The 9,772-nt window shown below is 34.7% G+C and overlaps 1 long non-coding RNA gene across 1 annotated transcript; it reads left to right on the top strand.

Moving 5' to 3' along the window:
* The first annotated feature begins 4,981 nt into the window (after positions 1–4,981).
* LOC139893354 (uncharacterized) lies at positions 4,982–6,514 on the top strand. Its single transcript, XR_011774487.1, has 3 exons — positions 4,982–5,297; positions 5,781–5,888; positions 5,976–6,514. It is a non-coding gene; the product is annotated as an uncharacterized lncRNA (long non-coding RNA).
* Positions 6,515–9,772: the final 3,258 nt, after the last annotated feature.

Genomic DNA, 9,772 nt, shown 5'->3' with positions numbered 1-9,772 from the left:
AATGAAAAAGGCGAAATGAGCAGAGGGTTAGAAAAACAGCTTGAGGTAAAAGCCGATGGAACCCTGTATTTTGCTGATAGGATATGGGTACCAAAATATGGTAATCTAAGGCAACTAGTACTAGATGAAGCACACAAAACGAGGTACTCAATTCACCCAGGAAACGGGAAAATGTACCACGATCTCAAGAAGTTTTATTGGTGGCCTAATATGAAGACAGAAATTGCTACTTATGTAAGCAAATGTTTGACGTGTGCAAAGGTCAAAGTTGAGCACCAAAAGCCGTCAGGATTACTGCAACAACCAGAAATTCCGCAGTGGAAATGGGAAAGAATAACTATGGATTTCATTACGAAATTGCCAAGGACTGCAAGTAGTCATGATACTATTTGGGTGATAGTTGATCGTCTAACTAAATCAGCTCACTTTCTACCAATAAAGGAGACAGACAGTATGGAGAAATTAGCACGCCTATATTTGAAGGAAGTAGTTTCCAGGCATGGTGTACCCATCTCTATCATATCTGATCGCGACACCCGATTCACATCACGTTTCTGGCAGTCATTACAAAAAGCATTGGGAACTCGATTAGATATGAGCACCGCTTATCACCCACAGACAGATGGTCAAAGTGAAAGAACAATACAAACATTGGAAGACATGTTACGGGCATGCGTGATTGACTTTGGAACCAGTTGGGATCGACACTTACCGTTGGCAGAATTTTCATACAATAACAGCTATTATACGAGCATCAACGCAGCGCCATTTGAAGCACTTTACGGTAGAAAGTGCAGATCTCCTATATGTTGGAGTGAAGTAGGAGAAAGACAACTTACTGGACCAGAAATTATTCACGAAACCACCGAAAAGATCATTCAAATACAACAGCGATTGAAAACGGCCATGAGTCGCCAAAAGAGTTATGCTGATGTAAGAAGAAAACCGCTAGAATTTCAAGTGGGCGACAAAGTCATGTTGAAAGTGTCACCCTGGAAAGGCGTTGTACGATTCGGTAAACGAGGAAAGCTAAGTCCTAGGTACGTAGGACCCTTTGAAATCACCGAAAGAATTGGAACAGTTGCTTATCGATTAAAGCTACCGCAAGAACTTAGTAGTGTTCACAACACATTTCACGTGTCAAATTTGAAGAAATGTTTAGCTGAAGAGGATGTCGTAATTCCTCTTGACGAAATACGAATCAATGATAAACTTCATTTTATCGAAGAACCTGTTGAAATCATGGACCGTAAGGTCAAACAATTAAAACAAAGCAAAATACCGATAGTTAGGGTTCGTTGGAACGCAAGACGAGGACCCGAGTTTACTTGGGAACGTGAAGATCAGATGAAGCAAAAGTATCCACATTTGTTCACTGATATCGCTCATGAAACAGGTACTACTCAAAATTTCGGGACGAAATTTTCTTTAAGGGGGAGGTACTGTGATGACCCGAAAATTTTTGACTTATTTAAACCAATTCTCTATACGATTTATTATTTTAACACGCTAAACAAAGTCTGTTAGATTGAGTCTCAAAATTTTAGAACTGTTTCATATATACAATTACCTTTGATTACTCTCGACGATTCATGAACAATTATATGTATGTATATATATATGTACAAGTAAAAAACGACTTTCCTACAGTAAAACCCTATTTGCTACAGTAAAACACTATTTGCTACAGTAAACCACTATTTGCTACAGTAAAACACTATTTGCTACAGTAAACCACTATTTGCTACAGTAAAACACTATTTGCTACAGTGAACCGTATTTTGCTACAGTGTTACAGTGAAAAACGACTTTGCTACAGTGATTTGCTACAGTAAACACTATTTGCTACAGTAAACACTATTTGCTACAGTAAACACTATTTGTTACTGTAAAACACTATGAGCCTAGGTCTGCTGGTTCTGAGAGATCACAAGCTGGTACTGATTCTACTGATATTGATCAGCAACCTTCTGTTGCTGCTCACTCATCTGAACCAGCTGATGATCAAGATGCTGTGTGTTCTACAACCAGCTATTTGATGAACCAGCATCCGATTGAGCAGATTATTTGCTACAGTAAAACACTATTTGCTACAGTAACACTATTTGATGTCGACAAACTACCAAACAAAAACAGAAAAGGCGGCCATGCGATCGCATGGCAAAAACACTGAAAACTCATGCGATCGCATGAGCTACAGTAAACGGAAAAGTAATATAAATACGCCTGTTTTGCTCGACGAATTATCACATATTTTTTTCTTCAGTAATAAAAATTTATATTTAAATTATAATTATAATTTTAAATTTAAGTTTAATAATAATAAAGTATATTCGAGGGTGTTTTAATTCGGGTTTTAAACCACTTTAAGCTAAGGAAATATTGGGTATTGTTCGGGGTATTGTTCTTGAATCCAAGGCCAACCATACAGTCGTCTACCATCATTACGTCTACGCAATTTGCCTACAATATTGAGTCTCAATATTGAACTGTGAGTTTATAGTCTCCCTTTTTAAATACTTTAAATATTTTTGGGCTGAGAATATATGCAATTTATTTTAAACGCGATAAGACACAAGCACATACTAAATTCTACACTGAGTTAAACCGAAAATCCCTTAGCTTTGGTAACTAGTAGCTGCCAGTACATAGGATATGGACTGGTGGGCGCGAATAATTGTATATGGATCCATAGGGCTTGACATCCCCGTCCGAGCTAGAGCACTAGCCTTTTAACGGACGTATGTTATTTGAGTTTAAGACACGTTGGTTTGCATGTATTAAAACGAATGGGGTAATTATCACTATAGCGTTAAGTTTAGTTACCAGGGTGCTCTGTTACGTAGAATCTATTGATAAACTTTTGATGAAATCTTGTGGTCTATCTTTATATATGTTTATGACTCGAGCAATTAAACCTATAACTCACCAACATTCGTGTTGACTTTTTAGCATGTTTTATTCTCAGGTCCTTAGAATGCTTCCGCTGTGATGTGCTTGTTGCCTGCATGGAGTCTCTCATGCTTTGTACAAAGTTTATTGCATTCAAAATAAAACTGCGTTGTGTAATAAATAATTGGACTGTGATGTCAACCTGTAAATTAAAGACTTATGTATTTCGGGGTTTTGCTTATACCTAAGCACTCGCCCACATGTTTATAACTTTCTATGTTTAGAAAGTTACTTATTTTAATGAATGCAATATTTTATCAAAACGTATCATATAGAGGTCAAAACCTCACTGTGGAATCAATGATTAATGTGCCCGATAGTTGCTTTATACTCCAAACATCATTTTGGTAAGTACTTTTTTCATTTGAGGCACCCAAAGAAACTGATATCACTCCATTTCCCATCTCCTTTTCACTAATGGGTTGACTTTTTGCATTGGGGCAAGGAACATCACAGTTATTGGATTTCAAGTTCGAATTTTCCCCCCCAAATAATATCTCACCTTCTTCCGGTAGGTTTTCCGGTGTAGGATCGACATGAACTTCATTTTCTACATTTTCTGAAGATTCAAACAGTGAGCCATATGGGATTTTAGTGATTGAGTCGTTGTGAGAGTTGATAAAATCTTCATCAGGAAGATTATTATCGATAATAGGATACCCGATATACTCCTCCACCCACACTTGACTCGAATTAGTATCTGTTAATTTAGTGTTAACGTACCTGGCTATTCGCTTAGGATCATTGACCTCCGCAAACACGAATAGAGATTCTGCTTGATAGAATTGGTGCGCTCTTGAAGCGATGTAAAGAACTTCCCCAATATTGTTAGCCACAATCATTATGTTGTCTCTACATGCTCGATCAAATGGGATACCTTTTAGTTCAAGCCAAACAAATCTTGAATATTTGCCTCGTCTTTGCACCATGGGTTGAACTTTTAAGAACTCGTCGTCGTCGAGAGTCGGGCCAAAATTCGTTTTTTGGAAACTCTCTAAATCCTTGCAATGAACAATAGCTCCATAGGTACCCCACAAAGAAATCGAAGTAACTAAAGTTTCACGCTTCCTCAACCAGATCATTAATTTTTCCTTTGTAATGGGAAATTTGTCAATAATCATGACTGCAAGGGCTTGGTCTGGTGACACGTCATTGTAATCGTGTAACCAATTTTCTTGGGTATTCACCGTATTATCGTGACGAAGAAATTGCTGTTTCACACCTCTAGGTTTGAGTTCTGTTTTTGCGAAATCAACAGTGATTTTCTTGCCTTGAAAGTTGGACCCATTCATCTTATATATTGCCCCAGCTGCTTCTTGACGACTCTCGAATTTAACAAAGGCATAGCTTCTATTTTGCTGCCATGAAACGCCTTTAATGTTACCGTATCTGTTGAAAGCGTTGGAGATGGTTGAGTGGGAAGTGTTAGTAGGTAAATGGCCGATGTGTATGGTGGTTTTGTTGAAATTGGAATTGGCAGGTTGTCCATAGATTGGGATTGAATTTGGGAAACTTGGTCGGAAGTTAGAAAACGAAGGGTTGGGTTGAGGTGTCATGAGAGATAGGGGTTGATCCTTTCAAAATGAACATCTTAAATATGTATGTGTAGAATATGCATCCTTTTACAATGAATATGTAGGTGTAAAACTGGTTGACGGTTCAATACAGAAAGAGAGATTTTTGAGGAGAGCATATATATAAAGTTAAATTCCAATTCTACCCATGTTCTCATTTTAAAGATATGTGAGAATATTTTCATATATATATATATATATATATATATATATATATATATATATATATATATATATATATATATATATGGAAGAGATCAAGGGATAAGTGAAAATTTGGGGATAAGGAAATAAGTAAATCCGGACCAGAGATCCGATCTAGATAATAAAAAACGCGGAGGGGTAATTTCGGAAATTTGTAATTCTTGATTAAATAATGTAAAAGAAAACGGAAACGAAACAAAATAAGACATTCTTTGACATTCATCAAGCATTTCCTTTCAAAATCACGCATAAATTACTTAGGATTCTCCCAGTAACTGATAAACTACGACACAAAAATCGTCAAATGAATGTATATTCAGAATAATGTATGATATCAAATGATTGGATATCTATAAACAACGCTACATGAATTGTTTCAAATAAAACCAGCACGACTGAATCCTGCTTGAATTCAGGATTATTAACAAATCATCGAGATCAAACTAATCGGAAAGCAGCAAAAGAAAATTTGGTGGAGAATTAAACATAGATGAAGAAATCTGATGTGTTATAACAAAAAAAAAGATTGATGAATCGATGATTGTTCGGCAATATTCAGGATTTCAGGTATAAATTAGCAATTGATTTTTAAGTTTCAAGCGTAACTAGTTATCTTGTTCATCTATTTTCTTTCTGGAGCAGATTTTTTCTTATACATTTATGTTTTGTATCTAATTTCACTTGTTCTTTGTTCATAACTTCATTTGTATTTTAGTTTGATGGTGAACCCGTGTGTAGTCCGCAAGTATTTCAAGTAAATGTGAATGTTCATCAAGCCATTTTCACTTGCAAATTCAGTTTAAAAATAATATACATAATTTGAGATCAGAGTAAGTCTCTTTTTGTAAATTCTTATGTTTCTTTTAATGCACTGATAATGTTTGATGAAATGCGTGAATGAATTTCACTCAAAGTAATCGTTTCTATCCAAAAAGAAAAAGAATGTGTTGAATTGGTATAGATATATAATCTTCATAGTAATTTGTTTTACAACTTGTTTCAATTGTTTAAGTTGTCAACAGAGTTACATCAAATATATTCTTGTTTCAGGTGCATATTGGTGGTAATGATCTCTTTGTGACATACCCAAAGGTGATGGCTGCGAATTCAAAGAAGCAAATACTAATATTATATGGTGACTTAAAGGAAGTTGATGAGGTCTGTTTGATTGATTTTGCTGAATATTACTTATTAAACATTCTAATTCAGTATAACTGATGAAAGTTAGTGGGTGTGCAATTGCAGGTTATGGTTCAGTTTTAAGCTAATTTCAGTTTTAAGCACTCTAGTTTACCAAAGTTCAAGCAGGTGTATAATTGAATATATCAGAAGCTTTTTACGTTTTTTGAAAGAAGACGAAACAACTAAACTACAAAATCCTGAATGGCGTCATCAATCTGTGGGTTATCAACAAAATAAAATTGAACAATAGAATTCATATCCCTTGATTAGAGCAAGCCTGATGTTGCAAATTTTGTGTGTTGGATCCACTTTTGTTTCGTGAAGTAGTTGATTATAAAGTTACAGAACATCAACAACAGAGGAGAAAGCTAGCGGGTATTGAAAAAATCCTTAATTAGTTAGTTATCTATTGTTTGAGTGGCGTTTTGGGGCAGGAAGGTGAATTATCTGCTTTTGAACAATAGAATTCAAATTGTTGATGTAGATTTTACCCGCTCACATTTACATCTGTGAAGCGTTCTGGTACATTCGATAGAGTTTTTTATATAAACATAAAGTATTATTAATTAGCTAGCAATCTTTGTATTACATAAAAAATTGATTTTAAGTTGAAGGTGGACCTTGCATGCCTAGGTTTTGATTTGAAGGCCAGATTTATTGCAATAAAAATGAGCAGGTTTCTTTTCATCTTTTGTAGTCATATTGTTTGGTTCTTACTGGTCCCGACAATTTGTGATAATGAAAATAACTAATACAACTACTTTGATCTGAAATTGTGGCGCTAGTTCTCTAGTCGATGTAATGAACTATGTTCAGGAAACGTAACTATTTCGATTCAAAATAATTAGTCACCAGTTACACAATTCAAATTATACAACTGTTGAATCCTTATTTGCAAGAAATTTAAGAAACTTTGTAAAGGTTTTAGTGGAACATCATCTTGGTAAAATATAAACAAGGAACATAAAAGGCGTGACTTTTGCCAAGTAACAAGCTGAAAATTTGAAAGGGCAAGTATTTCAAGATGAATCTTATGATGATGATCTTGAACATACTTGCAAACAGCTAGCTCGCTCTTATGAAAGGATATGAATTCTAAGTCATTATATGTATAATAAAAATCTCTAAACATATTAACATTCATCAGATGTATAATAACATATTAAGACCACTCACAATGGTTCCACCGTTGTAAGTATCACGGAGTCCGTCTTCAAGGACACCATTACTAGGCTACTAGCACTGCGTCATGAGCATGTCTTGGTTAGCCCGTCTCGCATCTCGTTGTTGCTAGGCATAATTGAAGACTGAAGGCTTGCTTCTTTGATTTGTACATTATGCTTTTAATCTTGTACTTTGATAGTTACTAATTCACTGTTTTGTTTGTATGATAATCTCTGACAAGAGGGAAGTTCCACTACATTAACATTCATCAAATATATAATAATCTCTTAGACGTTAACATTCAACAAATGTATAATAATATATATTTTTTGGGAAAAGTGGACGGTACCCCGGCAAAATTTTATTTCATCAAAAATAAATATGTACGTGGTGGGGGATCACGCCCAAACACTTTGACAATAACACCTACACTACATCAAAATGAAAATCTATAACATTAACATTCATCAAATATATAATAATCTCTTAGACGTTAACATTCAACAAATGTATAATAATATATATTTTTTGGGAAAAGTGGACGGTACCCCGGCAAAATTTTATTTCATCAAAAATAAATATGTACATGGTGGGGGATCACGCCCAAACACTTTGACAATAACACCTACACTACATCAAAATGAAAATCTATACATTCAAAAATGCCTAAAAAACAAAATAACCTCAATCTAAACATCCACTAATACCAAAGTACATGACTATAAAAATTCAAAATACCAAACCAAAATACCTGCAAAAGATCACAATATAGAATAATATCACAATTCATACCTGAGATCCATATGCATAACAATAACTTCAACTGACTTTAAAAATCTTCAAAACTTGGTAATCTTGAAACTTGACAGCCACATCATCCATCTTCCAATCATCAAAATCTTGACCTTGTAAAATCTCTATAAATTTAAACTTCAAAATAACTTCATAACTTGAGACTTCAATGATGAGAATCTTCAATCTTCCATAAACCATGCCAAAGTAAATGAAGTGCCTGCCATAAAATCCTTCCACAGCAACAACAAACAAACACATCACATAATATACTTCTTTTTCACATTTGCCTTTACTTCTTTTCCTTTGACATTTTCCACAGTATACATGAACAAAATCACCAAAAGTCAACAACGATAACACCACCACCAAACCAAACCACGTGCTAGGCACTTCAAGGGCCAATGAAGATACCAAAAAATGAACACTAACACCTAGATAGTTGGAGCCAAGCCAACTACCCATCAAACTACCTCCTGACCAAAAAAATGGTCAAACTAAAAAAGTCAAAATACACAAGAAAATGGAGGCGTGTGCTACATCCCCTCCACACAACCACCCCTTGAGATTCTAACCCTAGCTTGAACTTTCGGTTATAATGCTCTTGAGCAATTAAGCACACCAAGACTAACACTATAACTTCTACAAAAAATAAAGCTTGACCATAACAAGTCAAACTAGTCAAACTGGCAGTCAAACAGAAATACCAGCAAGATGATCCAAGATCAACCAAATCAACATGACAAAGCTCATTACAGGAGCTATGAAAAACTAACAAGAAGGAAATATTAGTTTGTACCAGCATGATTACCGTCATGAGCAATTCCACTGTTTGAATGACTAAGAACAGTAAACTTCCAAATAGCAGCAGCACCCAAAGCTTGAGAACTTGGTGTAATTTTAAGACCAATTAGCCTTAGCCGCACAACATCATAAATTCTTTTGCTCAACATAACATGGGTGGATTCTTTTGAATGAAAACACCTTAAATTTCTTTCTTACCATAAGTGGTAAACCACAGCAGCTGCAACCAATCTTCTTATAATACTCCAGATTGACTTAGAACATGACTTAGCACTAATCAAATGAATGAAATCATGACAAGAACACTGACCAGCCACAATAAGATCAATAATAACATCCATTGCAGCCCTCTTTTTAAATGATTTTCACACCTCGACAGAATAAGAGCAGGTCATAAAAAGATGATCATGTGATTCTTGAACTTGACCACATAAATGACAGAGTTGACCTACTATCCTAGGTTGTCAATATATATAATAATATATTAAGTGATAAATATAAAGAAATCATAACAAATAATGCATTAAAAAAACTATTCCGTAATAAATCAGTATAGATTCATCATATGTATGATAACATATTATGTATAACATATTAAGTAACTAATATAAAAAATTAACCATATGTATGTTAACGTTAACATTCACCAGATCAGATGTACGTTAACGTTAACATTCACCGGATGTACGTTAACGTTAACATTCACCGGATGTAGGTTAACGGTAGCATTCGCCGGATGTATGTTAACGGTAACATTCGCTGGATGTATGTTAACGTTAACATTCGCCGGATGTAATGTTAACGTTAACATTCGCCGGATGTATGTTAACGTTAACATTCGCCACATGTATGTTAACGTTAACATTCGCCACATGTATGTTAACGTTAACATTCGCCAGCTGTATGTTAATGTTAACACTCACCAAATTACTATAAATATTAACATTCATCAAATGTATGTTAACATTAACTAGATGTAAAATAGAAAATTTCAAGAAGTTAACACTCATTAGATGTATAATAAAATATTAAATGATAGATATAAAAAATTCACAAAAATTTAATGGTTATCATCGAAAATATTAACATCGGACCATTAA

The sequence above is a fragment of the Rutidosis leptorrhynchoides genome, chromosome 2, assembly GCF_046630445.1.
Source record: "Rutidosis leptorrhynchoides isolate AG116_Rl617_1_P2 chromosome 2, CSIRO_AGI_Rlap_v1, whole genome shotgun sequence".
Taxonomy (NCBI): domain Eukaryota; kingdom Viridiplantae; phylum Streptophyta; class Magnoliopsida; order Asterales; family Asteraceae; genus Rutidosis; species Rutidosis leptorrhynchoides.
Note: the sequence above shows the minus strand (reverse complement) of the source record. Positions and strands in the feature narration are given on the sequence as shown.